Source organism: Sparus aurata, chromosome 11, assembly GCF_900880675.1.
Source record: "Sparus aurata chromosome 11, fSpaAur1.1, whole genome shotgun sequence".
Taxonomy (NCBI): domain Eukaryota; kingdom Metazoa; phylum Chordata; class Actinopteri; order Spariformes; family Sparidae; genus Sparus; species Sparus aurata.
Window position 1 is genome coordinate 32,615,559 of NC_044197.1, and position 19,223 is coordinate 32,634,781.

Sequence of the window (19,223 nt, forward strand, 5' to 3'; positions counted from 1 at the left end):
TGGCACAAATGAGCAATACATCCAGATTTCTTGAGATTTGTACTGTCAAGGGGAATTTAAATTTAAATATCAGGCGATGTTTTCTTCATGGAAATTATTTTTCGGGCAAGAGAGAGGGAGCACGGACGGGGGATCCGTTGTGTGACAGCAGAGCGGAGGGTCAGCAATTGGATTTTGCACGCACGGTCAGTATTATTAGTGGTTATTATTATTGGTGTTTGAGGTTTATTACGTTTGCGGACATTATTACATTAAATGTAATTATGTAACAGCCTTTGCGCCCTTGCCTTAAAGCGCCTTTGCGTGCGCACAGTTTGCGTGTGTAGGCCCGTGGTCATGATAATCCGTCTATGGCTTTAAGAGATGGATACACAATAAATTTCATGTTTATTGAATCAAAAACACATAGGTAGCCTATTGTCTTCTCCTCTGCTTTTTTTTTTCAAAGACAAACTGAGCAGCAGTGCTCGATCCACTCATACCTTGTTAACCTTCCACAAAGACAAGTTATGTTAAAACGAACGAGCAGAGGGGTCATTCCCCGGCAGATCGCACCCATGGGCCACAGTTTATTTCAGAGTTGTGCGAGTGCGGCTGGAAGTGGGGATTCCAGCACCACGGATAGTGTGTGTAAAAAGATTAGACAAACGTTTAAATGTGTTTGCTGCAAACGAAAATATACTATATAATAAATGAAGATAGTGACATAGGTCTATTAGCAATAAAAGGTAATGAGTTGTGTGAGTGCGGCCAGTTGAGTGAACGGCAGTGTTTGATGTAGGAAGTAATGTAAACTTGAAAATCAATTTCGGAAATGCGGTGTTTTGAGGGGAGGGTCGGAACAGCGGTGTTTCGGAATGGGGCTGTTTCGCAATGTAAGGGTGTGTCGGAATGGAAGGCTGTCCCCTCACTCTAGGGTTAAAATGAATCATGTCATGTTATAAGTCAATGAGGAAACTACATTACACGTCAGGCGCAGCTTGCTGCACAGGCGTCAAAGCAGGCGCGAGTGACACGTTCAGCTGATAGGTGCGCACGCTTTTTGAAACGTTTCTAACGCCATAGCACACGCGCGCGCGCACACACACGCACACACACACCCATACCGCCCTGAAAAACAAACAATCAGCTGCACCTCCCCCTACCTCTCAGCATGTCTGCACTCCTGCAATGAACTAAAGTCACTTTAATATTTAAACTTTTTTAACTAGATTTATGCACTTAAATTCTGTTGTATATATTAAAATTCACATTATGTGTCTTTTTTAAGAGAACACAGCTCTTTTAGCCTGTTTTGTTGTCTGCTGTTTTTGTTTTTGTTGTATGCTGTCTTCTTTTCGTGGTGCATGGTGGGTCTGTGGGAGCACCCTACATGTCGTTGTACCTTCACAGTACAATGACAATAAAGGCTATTCTTCAAACACCATTGCATAGCGGATCGAAGCAGAGCTAACTAGTTAGCCAATTTCTAGCTGACTTCACCAGGAGCGGTCCAAGACCATTTGGTGCCCTAGGTGAGCTTTCCTGATAGCGCCCCATCCCCACAAGAAAAGACCAAAAGCCATGTACAATGAAATGCTCATTTAATTAAACACTGATCATCCAAACAATGTAACAATATGTGCAAATGAATAAACCTGTTCAATAATAAATACACAAAAAGGAAATATGAAATCAGGTGGTAAATGATACGGCCCTCTCCAAACCAACTCTGTTCTCATTAGGTCTGTTACATGAAGAGGCCAGTCAGCAGGATCAGTTGAAGGTCAATTGCCAGGGTTTGCTGCATCCAGAGGGCATGTAGCGCCACATTATGTAATAACGCTTCATTATGTAATAATGTAATACATTTTCAATTCATTATATAATAACACCGCATTTTGTAATAATCTGCCACATTTTGTAATAAGATTCTTGAATGACTGACTGACTTCTGAGACAGATTGTGTTTACATAAAAAATATATAATAATAAAGAAAATAAGGGTAAAAACGTTCTCTAATAGTCTAGTGCCAGTAATAGGAGTTACTCCAAAACATGAAAACGGGGAATGACAGAAGGGAGTGCATAAAAAAACAAAGCGCACACAGTATTCCGCCCCTCCCACACACCGCGCTGATTCGTTAGCAAACAGATTTATTCCCGACCTCTTTCGAGTCTCCCCAAACACTTCAGACATCCAACGTTTGGGCCGGTGTAGGGCTGCACAATATTGGAATAAAATTATATTGCGATTTTTTTTAACTCTGTGATATATATTGCGATATGAAAAAATACAGGAATTTTCATCGGATGACCTGAATAGCACTTTATGTGATGCTGCATTTCATACTGATCAGTATTTATATTTCATATGAGCTCATGCATGCGTGCGCCCACCCAGAACTTCCATTCCCCAGCTGGCTTACTTTCATTTATAAAAATTACGCCTGTCTAATTTTCCTTCGGGTGCGGGTCGGGCGTCGGTAACAATTTATAGCGGGTCGGCTCGGGTGAGAAATGCAATTTGTGCTACTGTAGGAAAACGGGTCAGATGCAGTTTTAAGTATGGTGTGTACAGGTGGGTTTTCAAAATAAGACCTGTGCAGGACTCTGCCGTGTGGTACCGACGTAAATAGTCAAACAAATTAATGGTGTTACCTCGTTGTGGCAACAGATGCAACACACTACCAACACAGAACGTGTTTGGTCAATATCATCCTTCTTGTAGCCGAAATAATTCCAGGTAACTGACGTTGCTTTTCTTTTTGGCACCAAGTCTTCGTTCTCGCGATTTTCTCTTGTTCGTTGCTCATTTTTTAATGTTGTTACCAGCGACTTACTCCATGTGCAGGGGCTGGTCTGATTCAGCACACTGATTAAGAACTAATGTGATTGGTGGATCCCTGTGCATGCACAGTCTGCAGAGTCTGCATGCACAATGTGTGTCAGGTGCCCTTGAAATTAGATGAGTTCATTTGCGTCCTACATCGCAGGCTCTGCGATGTGACTACTGCGATGGCGATGCTCAAATGATATATCGTGCAGCCCTAGGCCCGTGTCTTCCTGCCTTTAGAAAACACAGGAGCAGGAGGGTAATCTGGCAACCTTCCAGTCACAGGCTGCTCAGTGTAATCATAACACCATTGCCACCCAGTCCCAAATCCCTGGGACTGTGTGTGTGTGTGTGTATGTGTGTCTGTGGAGAGAGAGAGCTTGACACACTTGAATTGATGTAGAATGACAGCTGTACTGTAAAAAGACAGCACATCTAAATTCAGCTTGCCATATTTTGTTGAAGTAACAATTTTGCTAATCTTTCTTGGATACAGAAAATGAAAGCAGTGTCACAGTAGTGTTTTCTGTTATGTAGTTTTTCTAATGTTGCATTCCTCTGCAAATTTCACTGTAGGTGATGGTTCCCGAAGAACTTGACTACCATATTCTGTTAGGGCAGCCAAGTGCACTAACTTGGACAGTTAAATAAAGTACTCCAAAAATAATTAGTCATAGTCTTAGTCTCATCATGGTTCCCAGCTCCAAAACATCTCCAGGGCTACTCAAGTAAAATAAAATGGCCAGACTTCTCTTTCGAAATATAAATACTTAGCACTAACATAATTCAGTACAATTCACACAACTTGGTATCTTACAATCAGTTTTAGAAACTTATATTTGAATTCCATTGCATTTTTTTTTTTGGAGTTGAGAAAAGGTTTTAAAAATATTGATATGTTTCTGTGGCAGTTTTTGCATAACATCCAAATATGTTAAATTAACTTAGGATACATCCTGATAAAGCACAGACTTGGTGCTAATTTTTCCCGGTGTGGGGGCATTTATCTACTGCTTTGTCTATCTGTTTTCATTCTTGCCCTGATATTCGCCTGATTCTGTGACATATGAGTCTTGGCTCCACAACCCCGCCCCGGAGTATCCAGGGGAGTAGCAGATTGCCGGGGCCCAGGGTTCTGCCTGGCTCAGTTGGTCACTTCCCCTCAGCGTTCAGGCCAGGCTGCCGTTGAGCTAGGAGCCAAACCTCCTGCCATTGGGGACGTCATCCTCCCAGAGAAACAGGTTACAGGGTAAAATAACAAGGTCATTTATTTAGATTTCTTTAAAAACACTATGGTTGTAAAACAAAAAAAAAAAAAAAAAAGTTGGTTTGAGGCCTTTGTGAAACATTCACAGAAAAACACAAGACAATCTATTTTATAAATTGAAGTATTGCTGATGAATTGATTAGTCAGGGCCAGCACCCTGCCTGTCTGCTCCTTATTCAGATCACAGCTGACCATACAAGCACATAATGTACTAGACATGTGGGAATGAATCATATCTGGCAAAAGAATCATTCCTGTGACAAAATATGTTGGAAAACCTCAAAGACAAGAGAAAGACGGACCAGTAGCGACAAGACAATGGTGATCAACAAGAATGAGCTCTGCAAGACAAAAGGTGAGTAGCCATCAGTGAAAACCAGACAGGGTAAAGCAGGGAAGCAGGTAGTTTTTGCAGGACCATGCAAAAGGTTTGCTGTATAAAAATCATCTGACATATTATTAATTTGTCGGGCTACTGTCCTACAGCTATGAAAAACAATACTCAATGCATGATGTATTTAAGTATCTGTGTATTTTGATGCTATCTGTGGTCCTCAGAGAGTGGGAGCTCTCTTTTCTCTCTGAGGATCTTTAATCTAAAGGTGCCAGCTCCTGTAGGAATTGGCTGGTTGCCAGTGACAACATCACAGTGGATTGGCCAATCTGGAGTCCTAGCTCCTTAACCTCCAGAAGTAGAAGTCTAGGAGACTTATTGCTGGCAGTAGTGCCCTGACACTCCTCACCTCTGAAAACCTTGCGACCTGTTGCTAGTACTGTGTGTGTGGTTTGTAATAAAGGGTGAGCCAGTTTTTCTGTGTATAGATTGTCAGAGTAGCTTTGCTGTGTCTGTGGCTTAGCTGACTGCTAGTTGCTAACCTGACTTGTATCGTAAATAGTCCCTTGTCAATATTTGAGCATGAAGTTGTAGCAGCCAGTAGACTGGACTGCTCCTTTCCTCTCCCCTCTGCTGTGAGGGAGAGGAGGGGCTGAGGAAAAGAGGGTGTGGTAAAATCCATATGATTGGGACACACCTGGGAGAATGAGGCCATCCAAAAAAACAACCGGAGAGTGTGGGAGAAGAAGAGGAGCATGGGATCAGAGGAACAAAAGAGTGGCTGGCAAAGGGGTGAGTTTTGAGAGAAAAGCGCATGGAACTGAAGAAAGCTGAAGGACCTCCTCTTCCTGAATCATCAGAGCGGGTTTGGACAACTTTTTTTAATACCTTTTTGCTCTAGATTAATGTGAATGACAGAGCTGGATATTAACTGTGGATAATTGCTCCTTGTGAATCTCACTGTTTCCCTTTGCCCAGAGACTGCCACTATCCCTGCATACACCACTGTGCCCATTCCACACTATTCCACAGCCCCTTACCCTTTCTTCAACCTGGGAAAGCTTCTCCCAGTCTGGACTCTCCATTCCCCCCCTCCTATCCAAGTTACCCACCGGGACTGACACACACCCACCCACACACACACACACACACACACATTCCCATTCACCCTACATTTCTGGACGTTTACAAATGAACACTATTTCAATGGTTTAAAACAAAAGAAGGACATTCAAACTGAATGAATTGTTTTGTGTTGGTGCTGACCGTTTTCATGTGACCCAGGATGAATTTTGAAATTGACTGGTGTTTTGATTTGGTTGAAGGAATTTATTTTGTCCTGAAATATTGTTAAAACATTAATAATTTTTGAAATGTGCATTTGGAGTGGACATTATATGATTTGATTTAAACGTAGTCCTCAAACTTTTTTTGTGGTGTGTGACCTTAGTGAGCCCGTAAACCCTGAGGTTATAAATTTGATAGAATTTATGTAGTTATATCTTGCACCCTAATTAATCTACTTTCTGGTCTTCTTAAGTTATGCCATAAAGTGTAGGTGTGAATTGCTATTTCCTTTGGGATTGTTTTCTCCTGTTCTTGTTAAATTCAGGGAGGTAGGTTTAGTAAATGTCCTTTTTGTTTCTTTCTTTTTCTGTCTAGGGATGAGATAGTTTCAACAGTTCCGGTTGTGTTTGTTGATATGGCCTTTGGTTCACTCTGAAGCTAAGCTTTATTTGTAAATAATAATCACTCACTGTATATTGTAAATTAACTGTCACTTGTTTTGTTCCTAATTCCACTTCCTGTGCTTCGTATTTATGCCATGCTCCTGCACTTCTAGAACAGGGCATAATAAAATGCTTGAGAATACATAAAATGGTGTCTGCTGATTTGAGTAACAGCATTTAAAATGAACATAAATGAACTTTTACAATTAAAATGTTAAAAAATTATTTTTTTTTAATTTCAGCTCGATCTATACATTGTTTCTCACTTTATCAACCTTCATCAACACAATAGAGATAATAATTAATCATCTGTTTTTTTGTGCTCGTAGTTGGCTATTAAATCTGGTCAGCTTAACCTCATCATCATCCAGTTATGGGTGATTTCAAATTTAGAATGATACAGGATAATCAAGCACTTTAACTTAAACAGTGCTACATAAATAAAGTTATTATTATCAAGTTTTTGGATAAGGCTTGAATTAAAGGAGACAATTTGGTCTTGACAGAAGTGTACACTTAGGTCAGTGCCAATCTAGTTTTGAAAGTGTAACCATATTCATTATTGCCAAGTTGAACACTGGTTGAGACTGTTTTGTTTTTACAGTTGGTCCATGTGAGAGTGACGGGTCTATTACACAGTCAGATAAACTACTAGCATTGAAGCAGGAATATTAACTTTGAACCAGTTTAAAGTCAACAAAGAGATTGGATTGTTTTCAGATCCAGCCCTTCACTCGTATAAACGTGTTCATTATTATCAAATCCAGTATTAATTGTCCTTAGACCCACAGTTATGATGCAAACAGTAACTGCTGACAGCATGAATTCTCATGGTGCAGAGTCACTCAAATGTGCGAAACTTTAAATCAAGAAACAAGAATCTGATATAGCCCATAGCTACTGAAACTTACTGACTGCATGGTAACATTGAATAAAATATCTTGTAAATATAATATAATGAGACTCTAGACAAATTATGACAAATAAAAAGAAGTCATTGAAATCTCATCATTGACAAATCCCTGTAGCAGCACAGCCCTGTTCCTCCATTTTTATTTTTTTTTTCAACAGAGTGCCTGGACAGTACCCCCTTTAAGCAGAAACAAATTACAACTGTCACATATGATGAGGAGCTCAACATTCAACATTTGAGTCTGACCAGACTCAATATTACATGTATAAAATTAACACTCACCATTCAGAATTAAGTTTTCTGCCAAGACCTGTATAATCCCATTATAACCATACGCCAATCTATCACACAACCATCAAACAAAATTCTGCAAACCGACCACAATCAAATGGTTTTTTAAACCTGTACTTTAGTTCTAAAGCTGTTCTGGCAAGTTCCCAAAGAAAGGGCTTTTTGGGAAGAGAGTTATGTTATTTAACAAACTTGCTGTAAATTACTATTTAACATTTTATGTTGTACAGTAACAAACAATGAACTGTAAAGAATTACAGTAACCAACTTTGTATCGTGTAACATTACAGTAACCAATCATTTACTGTGGATAATCACATTGTACTGTGGAAAAAAAAATCTAAGGAACAAAAACTGTGAAGAAACAGTAACAAAAATGTGCTTTATTAAATCACAATACAATGTTTCCCCTTGGATGGAGTTATAGCAGCAGAAGTGTCACAAGTTCACTTTTTTCAGCATTGGGTGGTGAGTGCACTGCTGCAACATGCATATAATGGAAACACTGCAGCAACAAGCCATATACTGTGAAGAATCACAATTTAAAAAATGTACTGTAAAAATCAAAGTGACAAGCAACATATTTTAAAGAATCACTGCAATGCATTCGGGGGGCATTTGAACCAGTACTGCAAAATTTAAAAGCACAGATGTATTGTGGTAAATTTACTGGTCTAGATTTTTGGTGGCGGAATTAAGTGTTAAGTTTCTCCTTTTAGACGAAAAACTAATTCAAATGTTTTATGATCTTTTATAAACATTACATAGAGCTGCTTTCCATCAGATGGTTGCACTAGAAAGGTAATACACAGAAAAAAATAATTTCACTTGTGAAAAAAATGTTTTACTCCTCTCAATACATGAAGACAAAAATAATTTCACCTATGAAAAAAAAATTTCACTTGGCTCAACACAGAAAATATCACATGTGAAAAAAAATAATGAATTCTCTCTGTTTCACACACACACACACACACAAAACACTTTTAGAACTTGCAACTCAGACAAGATGGCGGTGCCCTGTCCGGCTGTGGCTACACTGGCTCATGATAGTTTGGAATATTTATCTGCTGCCTAGGATGCCAAAAATGTTTTAAATCTCTACAAATGAATGCATGATTGACTTCTCTTGCAAGAATTACGATCTTCCCATAACTTCGGCTTCATAGACACGACTACTTGAGAGTGTTCACATAGCTTCAGTAGTTGACAATTCTCCCATGCTTTACAGAGGAGAAACAGAACAGAAGGAATGGTCGTGATACTTTGAGTAATCACGGTATTTCCCGTTATGCTGTAAACTTTACACCTTCATTTTTCCCAGTGACTTCAAATATCAACACATTTTGGCTTTATTTACAAAATGTCTGGTTTAAAATCAATGTTTAATCTGCTGGCTTATTTAGAGTTTGATATAGTGTAGTTTAGATGTAGATGGTGGCTGAAAATGGTGGGACTGGTATTTGGGTGAGGGTCCTAGTCTCCTGCCAAGGATCTAAATTTCTGAGATGGGAACTGAGAGAGAGTGACAGCAATGTGGTTTTGGTGGCCAGGAATGTGAACTGAGCGGATTATTAAGTGGTGCTTCATAATCCACTTCATAATAGCTTGTCTGGCACCAGATAAATGTCATGACATCCATTGATTGTCAGTGGCCTGTGTTGATGATGACGAATACAGTGGGGTTGTCTGAGTAGATGAGGGTGACTTTTCTGGACCATTCCAGCCCCTAAAGAAGTGTGGCGATTTTGACTGGATATAGTTTGTAGAGGGCAGAGGAAAGGGAGAGCGAGGACAGTTCTGGGGACCAAACCGAGGCGAACCAGCTACTGCCATAGTAGCCTCTGAAACCTACTGAGGGTGCAATGTCTGTTTATAGATGGATGTCCTCTGGCTGGGTGAGTTGGTTGTCTTAGGAGAAAGAAATGCCTTTCCATGAAGTAATAAATTTGCGCCACGTTCGTCACAGGAGTCGTCAAAGGTGATCCAGTCGTGGAGGGATGGAATGGTGAAACCCAGGAGTAGTAGGTGGGACATAAGGGATTGACCCTCGGAGATAGTGCGAATGGCATGAGGTATCCTAGCAGGGAGAGAAGCTGGTGCTTGGTGCAGCAGGGGTGGAAGGAGGTAGCTGGAGATGAACAAAGAGGTACATAGTTGGAGGTGATTTCAGGTCTGCTGCAGGCTGTGTGGTGACATCATCGGTGTGCCGTGAGTGTGTGGCAGCGTGGGAGTTGAAATGTAAGCTTTGAGTAGCAGGAAAAGCTGGCTTTGTTGACAGTCCGATGGAAGGGCATGTTCCTTTCCCTAAGGCCATGCTGAAGGAGGTAATCCTTGGGTTGAGTCTTGGGTTGGCAGCTGTGCACCTGCAGGTTTGCATACGAGAGGCTGGCTGGTCAGACACGTAGTGTCTGGGAGAATGGCTATCACCTGGAGTGAGGCAGGGAAGACTGCAACCTCTGCGTGGGTGAAGAGGCGTTGGTGGTGTCCGGCTGGAGCCGCTGGATAGATTAGTGGACAATGTGCTACCGGGGGACATGGATGGCATAGTGAAGCTGCCTGGCTGGTCATGTCAGAGTGGAGATGATCACAGATGGGGGAGATTCGGAGATGGTGGATCGATCGTTGAAAATAGTCGTCTGAAGAGTAAGAATCAGCTTGTAATCCATAGGGTATAGTAGGTGGTAGGGATGGGAATCTCTTGGCACCTCACGATACGATTTGATTCCAATTAAATTTTTTTGTGAACATTTCCATAATAATAATTTAAACTGAGTTTGCTTCTCAGAGTTTGTTCATCACTTCGTACTTTTGTGATGATTATTAAAAAAAATCAACTGATTAATTACCTTCTCTAATATTTTATTAAAGAAAAGGCTTTCTTTGTCACAAATATATATGACTTTCTATGAACACAAACAGTATTTTGTAAAAATATGTAAAAAAATAAATAAATAATGCAATGAAATGTAAAAAATAAAAAAAAAAGGTTGCAGTTCAACACATTATGGACCTATGTATCAGAGCTCATTCTAAATTATGGCTACTTACCTACCCGCTTTCATCATCAAAGTGTCCAAAACTTCTGGTTTAGTTTCATTGTAGAGTGTCAGTATGGCTGTGTCAGTGAAGTAATGCTGAGATAATATTTGGCATCTTGGCTTTAGAGTGAACACCATCACCGCTCAAACATACACAACTCACACATGTGTTCAGTTCACATGCGTGTACAGCAGAGAATTAGCAGGCACTTTCTGTGCTCTGCAGCAGGTGTACTGAATGTTGCCGCGGGCAAACTAATTTCAGTTTAAAAATTCCAATTATTAACTTATCTGCATCAAGACATAATCATTCTAGAGAGAATCACGATGCATCGAAGAATCTAACATTTTTCCCCAAGCCTGGTAGTTAGTAAGGTTTTGAAAGTTATTTTTTTTCGAAATACAAGTACAAATGAAGGTCAGAACTTGAGATGAACAGGAGCGAAACTGTCAGGCTTGTTTATTGTTTATGGCACATTGGTTGGGTTGAGGAGACACAAGGTGTTTAATTGGATGGGCCCAGGTCACAAATCAGCAAGGTAAAGGGGCATGGTCCAGTTGCGGAACTTTTGTTATAATCATCATGTTATGATGTTATTGTAAAGAATATCTAATTCATCTGAAAAGCATGTTTGATGCTTTCATGTCCCATTAATAACAACACTTTCACAATCGTTTCTATTAATTTGGAAGGTCAGATAGCTTATGTTTTTTTTGTAAGTTAACACAAATTTACAACAATTTGAGAACGTTTTGTAGACTACAGCAAGCTTGAACATTAATGCATTATAGGCCAAAGCACCCACATCAACTACAGTCAACATCAGCAAGATGACAAAGATGGAAAGAAATTTTCCAGACCAGGGGTCAACAACCTTTACTCAGTCATTCATGCTCCCCGCCTCGCCAAACAATCTGTCTGGAGCCACAAAACTTAAAATGTCTTAAGTGACCCATCAAGATTATTAAAAAGCCCCAATCATGGATCATCATGGAATGATTATCTGAGCCCCCTGTCATTTCATGCACAACTTCCTGTTTTTAAAAACAAATCCTGCAATATGACCCAGTGAGCTTTTCAGATACCTATATCTAATTTCTGTTATTCAGGGCTGAACTACCTGTGTACCACTAGCACACTTTGGGTATCAATACTTATATGCATGTAGGAGTCCTAGGCGGTCTCGGAAGGAAAAGATATGATCAAAACACAGATGTTCTAACAACTTCCTGTTTCATGGTGAATAATTCCTTGCTACTGCATCAGCATCTGATATTACCATTTTTGTCAATTGTTCACACACAAAAACTGGTACTTGAGACAAAATGACCACAGCATGTAACTGATGCACCAACCCCCTGAACCAATTCTGCTAAACTAGAAGCACAATTCCTGCTTTACACTCAAATTGCAGTTCTAAAACACACTTTTTTCAAAACACTACACACAATTCTCTGCATTTGGCACAATTTTCATAAAGAAAATCTCTTGTTTTCACAAGGAACACACTGTCATTCAAAATTCTAAAGTTAATTGTCCTGCTATGCGTACTGACTCATCACATGGGCAAACACCTAGACACCCTACACAACACACTCATTCCACCAGAGCTGCTCAGGTACATTGTCATTTGGCACAACGTAAGTTTCCACTGGGCTGCTCTGGTTCGTAACTGGTTCACTGCCCACCCACGCTTTATAGTTGTTTATCTCCCTCCATATTCTCCATTTCTCAATCCTATTGAGAATTTCTTTTCTGTCTGGAGATGGAAAGTGTATGACCGAAATCCACAAATGCGTATACCCCTTCTCCAAGCTATGGAAGACGCATGTAGAGATATAGCAGTTGGTGCTTTTCATGGCTGGATTCACCATGCTAGGTGATGTTTCTCTTGCTGCTTGGCCAGGGAAAACACGGCTTGTGATGTGGATGAGGTGCTGTGGCCAGACCGAAACAGAGGAGATCATGCTGCACAGGTTTCTTTTGTTTGTTTTTTTTACTGTAACTGTGTACAGTAAATTCTTCTGTTGTTTTGTAGGTAGACCGTATATTGTTGTATATGCACTTTGTGTTGGTTGAGATGTACACTGTGTACATTGTTTTTGTGGGAAAAATAAAATATATCTGTTACCGTGTATTTGTATAAAAACAATATTCTCAAATATTTTACATCACACTTATGTATGTACTGACTGTAGTAAGTGTAACTGAACAAAAAAGGCCTAAGTCAATATGATGAATGAAGAAGAAGTGTTGTCCATTCATCATAGTGTTTTACATTGAGCACATCAGTGTTCAACTGGTCCTTATAAATGTCTATTCATTTGATGGTTTGTGTGTGTCATTTGAAAACAAAATACCATTTTGAGAAGAAATAACATTGTTTTGAATGTCAAGTTTCATTTTGCAGGAGAATTGAGGGGTTTTGCCCATTGTGTGTGTGATTTTTGATTTGTGTGTAGAGTTCTGAGAATATGAGGCATGCTTTCAGAAAATGTGTGTAAACAATCGAGAAAAACTAAATAGAATGAGAACATACAGTTTAAGAAACGTGTTATTTGCTGTTGCCACTAGGTGGCACTATGACTTTGCCATATTAAAGTGCTGAGGACAGGTCTTTAAATTTGGTCACATTTTCAGAAGAACCATTAAGGGGCACTACTGAAGTGAAGTATGCTGACAATACCACCATTGTCAGCTGCATTACAAACAACGATGAGAGATCATATAGAGAGGAAATCAACAATCGTGCAGAGAGGTGCACAGACATCTACCGCTCAACATCAGCACTAGAGGGGTAGATCACTGACCAAGCTGCTATATTTGAAGTGTGGGAGTGAGAACTTGTTATCCAGGGCATTTCTGAATGCATTTCAATTGTTGGGTATAATAATAATAATAATAATAATAATAATAATAATAATAATACATTTGTTTGTCCCTTGTTTTCAGAGTTGGGTATGTATCAAGCAAACTGGCGAAATTATTGTATTTTTTGGCATCAACCTCATAATTCAAGTGAAGTAGCCGGCTACATTCCACTCCAAAAACGTTAGAAAAAGGGCTTATTGTAGAAAAATAAAGGTCTATCTGAACAAGGGACTGGTTCCAGCCTGCCAGGTTCTGTAGTCCTCTTGTCTCAATGTTCATACTCTACCCTGGATGAAAATCCTGTATACACAGAATAACAAAATTTACTTGGTTGTGAAAGCCTATCAGTGGTGACATTCACACTGATGATGTGACAATAAGGTCACTGATGCTCAGATCTTCATGAAGAGCAATGGAAGAGGGAATAGTGTTAACTAATCATGGCCAAATGCAGACACCCAGAGCTGTACAACACATCCCCTTTAACCTAGAGAGGAAAAAAAGAAGCTGGCTTGGAGGAAAGTGAATGAGGTAATTGGATTGGGGGGATTATCTGATAAATCATGAAAATATGTCTCAGCACAGTATAGCCCTAATTGATCTAAACACAGTTCAGGGAAAACATATGTTTAAAGTTGCTTGCTTGTCATTGAGCCCACAGAACTGACAAAGCATGAATTCAGGCTTTTTACCCGACGGCATTGTGATGTCGTTATTTCAGTGTCCTTTTAATCCATGTATTGCAGTCACATTGCATTTTTTTGGGTTTGTAGCTATGTGTTAAAACCGATTAATTAAGTCTACGTCTACTGGATGGACACAGTTACTATTTATTGGTTTTAACAGACAAATTCAGAGACAGATTGGCAGGAACTCATCAACAAAGAATTAAGCACTGGTTAGCTTCAGGTAGCACTTGAAGCTGCAGTCATCCAGACAAAGCTCCAGATGGTGAAATTCACTGAGGTAGGTGCATGTAGCGCCGCATTATGTAATAACGCCGCATTATGTAATAATGTAATACATTTTCACTTCATTATGTAATAACGCCGCATTTCTTAATAATCTGCCACATTTTGTAATAAAATTCTTGAACGCAATATGTAATAAACTTTGCTGCATTATGTAATAAGTTATTACATATTGGGTCAGTTATTACAAAATGCAGGTGTTGCACTTTTTTTACCAAGAAAATGTAATAAGTTGGTGTATTGACTTTAAGCATACCAGCATGAATCATAAATATGAATTAATTTTAAAAACTAGTAGGATGTTTCGTTTGTCAAATCTAAATCAAATATAACTGAATTTGAGCAGCTGTGGCTCAGTGGGTAGAGTGGGTTGTCTAGTGATCAGAAGGTAACCAGTTCAAATCCCGGCTCCCCCTAGTTGCATGTCGAAGTGTCCTTGAGCAAGATACTGAACCCTCCTGATGAGCAGTTGGCGCCTTGCATGGCAGCCTCCGTCATCAGTGTATGAATGTGTGTGTGTGTGAATGGGTGAAATTGGCATGTATTGTACAGCACTTTGAGCTGTCATTAGACTGGAAAAGCGCTATAAAAATGCAGACCATTTACCATGTAAAAAAGCAGACCATGAATTCACAGAGAATTGGTGATGGGAACGGCAGTTCTTTTTACTGTACTGAATTTCTAGAATCCGTTCATTAAAATGATTTGTTCAAAAGATTCGTTCACCGAATCGTTCAGTGCTCTCCAACTCCCTGAACTGATAAACAGTCAAACGATCCGTCATTCAGTTCATGATTCAGCCCTGAGGTTCACGTTCACTTACAGAGGGACGGTGCGTTCACGGACTATAGTACACAATCACAAAATATGATGCTACATGGATGTTATCAATACAGCGCTAATTTTAGCAGTACGGTTATTGAACGTGAACCAACTCCTCTGCCCACACAGCATCACTTTCAGCACAGTACGTGAACAAGAATCACGTCCTCAGCGACACGAATCATGAGTGAGTGACAGCATGAACGTCATTCACGTCCCTCGTTCGTGAACAACTTGCTGAGGATGTGAATGATTGAGTGACGGTGCAAACGTGATTTGCGTCCTCAGCAGGTCGTTCTCGAATGATCTGTTGAGGACGAGAATCACGTTTGCGCTGTCACTGAATCAGCGTGCAATGAATGACCTGCTGAGAATCACATTCGCGAACGTGAGTGACTTTTACTGTGCAGTAAAATCACTTAACACGATGCTACACGGATTTTAGCAACACAGCGCTAATTTTAGCAGTACGGTTACTGAACGTGAATCAACTCCTCTGCCCTGAGTGAGTGAGTGAGTGACACAGCACCACTTTCAGCACGGTACGTGAACGAGAATCACATCCTCAGCGACAGTTCTCTGTGTGCAGTAGGTTCGCGAATCATGAACGAATCACAGCGCAAACGTGAATCATGTCCTCACAGTTCTCTGTGTGAGTCGCGGCAGTTCCACTCCCGGCCAGCATGCCTGCGGCTGAGCTCAACTGAACTGAGAAAGGAACGAATCAGTTCATGAAGTGATTCCGTTCACTTCGTTCACACAACGACACGTTCGCGATCGACACAACACTACAGAGAATGTGTTTAAAGCTCATAGAAACAAAAACTGCACTAAATGAGTGTTACTGGCAAGAACATATCGGTTCATTGAAATGACACACATATGCAATCTGGATTATGATATGCAAATATTATACGTGATAGAAAGCAGACAAAACACGAAAACAAATATCGAACAGAAAAAAACTTTATTCCAGCTCCATTGCAATTACTCCATGCAACATTGATGTCCTTTCTTATAGTGGATACAAATAAATGACCATCAAAACTAAACCAACTAAAAACAGTGTAAATAATCTTTTGCATCAGCATTTTCACTTCATTATGTAATAACGCCACATTTCGTTATAATCTCCCACAGCTTGCTCACTATCTATTTCTCTGGACCAAAGCTCTCTCTCTCTCTCAACATCAGTGTTGCATGGAGTAATTGCAATGGAGCTGGAATAAAGTTTCTTCTGTTAGATATTTGTTTTCATGTTTTGTCTGCTTTCTATCACGTATAATATTTGCATATCATAATCCAGATTGCATGTGTGTATGTCATTTCAGTGAACCGATATGTTCTTGCCAGTAACACTCATTTAGTGCAGTTTTTGTCTCTATGAGATTTCAAACACATTCTCTGTGAATTCAGTTATATTTGATTTAGATTTGATAAACAAAACATCCTACTAGTTTTTAAAATTAATTCATATTTATGATTCATGCTTAACATCAGTGTCGTTCTGATGGTATGATGTTTTTTTGTAATTAAGACTTCCAATTTGGTGTTTTATTACATACTGCACCAACTTATTACATTTTCTTGGTAAAAAAAGTGCAACACCTGCATTTTGTAATAACTGACCCAATATGTAATAACTTATTACATAATGCGGCAAAGTTTGTTACATATTGCGTTCAAGAATTTTATTACAAAATGTGGCAGATTATTACGAAGTGCGGCGTTATTACATAATGAAGTGAAAATGTATTACATTATTACATAATGCGGTGCTACAGTGCAACAAGAGACAAATATCCTCTAGGCTATGTGTTTGGTCTGAATACACCTTTAGATGCTCTATTTTGCATTCAGATTTGGTTAAATACCTGTGGTCCATACCTTTAATCAAACATGTCTGGGTCTGCTAATGGAAAAAGTTAAATGAAATGAAATGTTAAATGAAAACACATATCACATCACTATTATTTGCACATTGAACGACTAAAGTGAAGCTTATACATGGTTATAGTTTGAGCGGATTAAATCGTGTCAGTACTTTGAAGCAGCTTCTGCGCTCCTTGTGGGTTTTGTTGCATATAGTATATCCTTGTATGATTACTGTACATACCATGTGTATGTATTTCTGTGTAATTAAATCAAATTCAGGCATATTGTTCATGAGGGTCATATAAAATTGGCCCAAGTATATATTTCTGAAATAATAACTTGCAGTAAATTTGCTAAACGATTTTAAATGTGCAACTAATGAATAACGGGCAAAAAAAAAATGTATGTCACTATCCACTGTACACAAATATACCTTTGCACGTCGTCTTCAACAAAGACATTTTAACATAAGTAAACCTGTGTGTGTGTGTGTGTGTGTGTGTGTGTGTGTGTGTGTGTGTGTGTGTGTGTGTGTGTGTGTGTGTGCGCGCGCGCGCGAGCTTGTCATCACACATACATAGTGCTGGCATTCAACTTACACACTTATCAAGGTGGATAAACAGCAATCCCCAACACCCTAATTTCAGGTGAGCTGCCAATTATTGGGGCATTTGGGGGGGTTTTGCATGTAGAGTATAAACACAACAGCTTGCTATACTTGCTTTAGAAACATGTCAAAAGAATTAAGCATGGGTACTACAGAATGCAATATAACCAACTGTGCAAACATATGGGCTGCCACACAGATGGCATGACAAAGTTGAGACTAATAAAGAGACCAGAGAAGAATACTAAAACACTTGTGTATGCAGCAACCCATATCCTGGTCATACATTCTATTGTGTCGCACACAAATGGTCACACATCCATTTAAGTTTTAATAAATGCATCGAACCAGCAAGGGGCATTTTCTTTATCATATTACCAAAGCATAGTGTGTTGTTATGTGACCAACACACTATGGAGAGTCAAAGCAGACATCTGAGACCTGTCTGTTATCAAAGGTAAGTCATTATACTAATACATTTGAGCAAGTAATCCAGAAAATAATAATAATAATAATCAAGCACTAGACTTACCAGCAAGCCGATCAGCAAGTTCCCTTTTTAATACAGTTTCTGTAACTATGAGGCTAAATGTCGGGATATGTAGCCTGATTTACAGTTTGAAGCCTGTACATTTTACTGATATTGAATAGTTAGGATGTCATGTTCTATCAGTGTATGCCGCAGTGACAGACGCAAGTGAGTGTTGGCTGACTTGAATGAATATGTCATTCAGTTTTGGATGCAGCTCGTCCAGTCTGCAGAGCGCTCCTGAGATGTCAGCGCTGTTTTTGAGACTTCGCAGTTAGAAATGATGTCGTGACTCACCAGTTTCTTGGGTTTCCTGGACGACTGAATATCGGAAAGGATATCTAGACAAGAGTCTAGCAATTTGATTGACTCTAATCCCGAGTTTAGGATGTCAACCAAAAAAAATAAAAAGAAGAAAGCAATGTCCGTACTTGCACCGTGAAAAGTGTCAGGTAAATCTTCCGCTCAGCTGCCCGTGCTGAGGGATTTTCCTATCTCAGTGTCGGTTAATGCTCCCGGTAAGGCAGATGTATCCGTCTGCTCCTTGTTCGTCCGCGGTGGCTTCTCTCTGAACCAGTAACATCCTCAACACTTTGTCCACACATAACCTCGGGAAGTGTCGGACACATTCGGGTGTTTCCGGTAACAGTGTTGTAAATAAACTGCCGGTGACGTCTAAGGCTTTGAAGCAAATTGTCAAACTGCTGTTTGCTAATGTGTTCCAAATCCACCAAATATGATATGTGTTCTGTAAGAATAACATGATATAAATATGGGCCCAATTTACAAGAAATTCTGAGAGATATAAGGCTGTGACAGAGATTTCCAACCCAGCAAGCAATCTGGACTTGATATAGCCTCAATTCAGTGGACTATCAGTATTTCTAGCCAAAATGATCTTGAAATAATTTAGATTGTGTTATCCCAGCAAGCATCTATATGACAGTCTGAGGTCTAGGATAAAACTCAGCAGAATTTCATCTGTAAATGAAAATTTAGAAAACAGTTCACATTCACATTTACACTAAGTTTCACTGGGATTTGCAATACAGGATTTCAAGCCAGACATTTGAAAAATGTTAATTGTGCATTGTAGAAAATAAAAGGTGTGTTTATGGCAAGAAAAAAAAGGCCATGATGAATTTTAAGTGGGGGA

The 19,223-nt window shown here is 39.6% G+C and overlaps 1 protein-coding gene and 1 long non-coding RNA gene across 18 annotated transcripts in view; one reads left to right on the forward strand and one right to left on the reverse strand.

Annotated features, from left to right (window-relative positions):
* LOC115591711 (receptor-type tyrosine-protein phosphatase F-like) overlaps positions 1-18,702 on the reverse strand; it is a 309,359-nt gene extending 290,657 nt beyond the window's left edge. For 5 of the 17 annotated variants that reach the window (XM_030433938.1, XM_030433935.1, XM_030433933.1 and 2 more), the window contains exon 1: positions 18,365-18,690. The gene's annotated coding sequence lies outside the window, so the exon portion shown is untranslated. Of the gene's footprint in view, positions 1-18,070; positions 18,263-18,364 lie in introns of those variants that run through there. The other 12 variants (XR_003985994.1, XR_003985996.1, XM_030433940.1 and 9 more) reach the window with 6 other exon arrangements.
* On the forward strand, positions 3,994-6,288 carry LOC115591715 (uncharacterized). Its single transcript, XR_003985997.1, has 2 exons — positions 3,994-4,437; positions 4,641-6,288. It is a non-coding gene; the product is annotated as an uncharacterized LOC115591715 (long non-coding RNA).
* Positions 18,703-19,223: the final 521 nt, after the last annotated feature.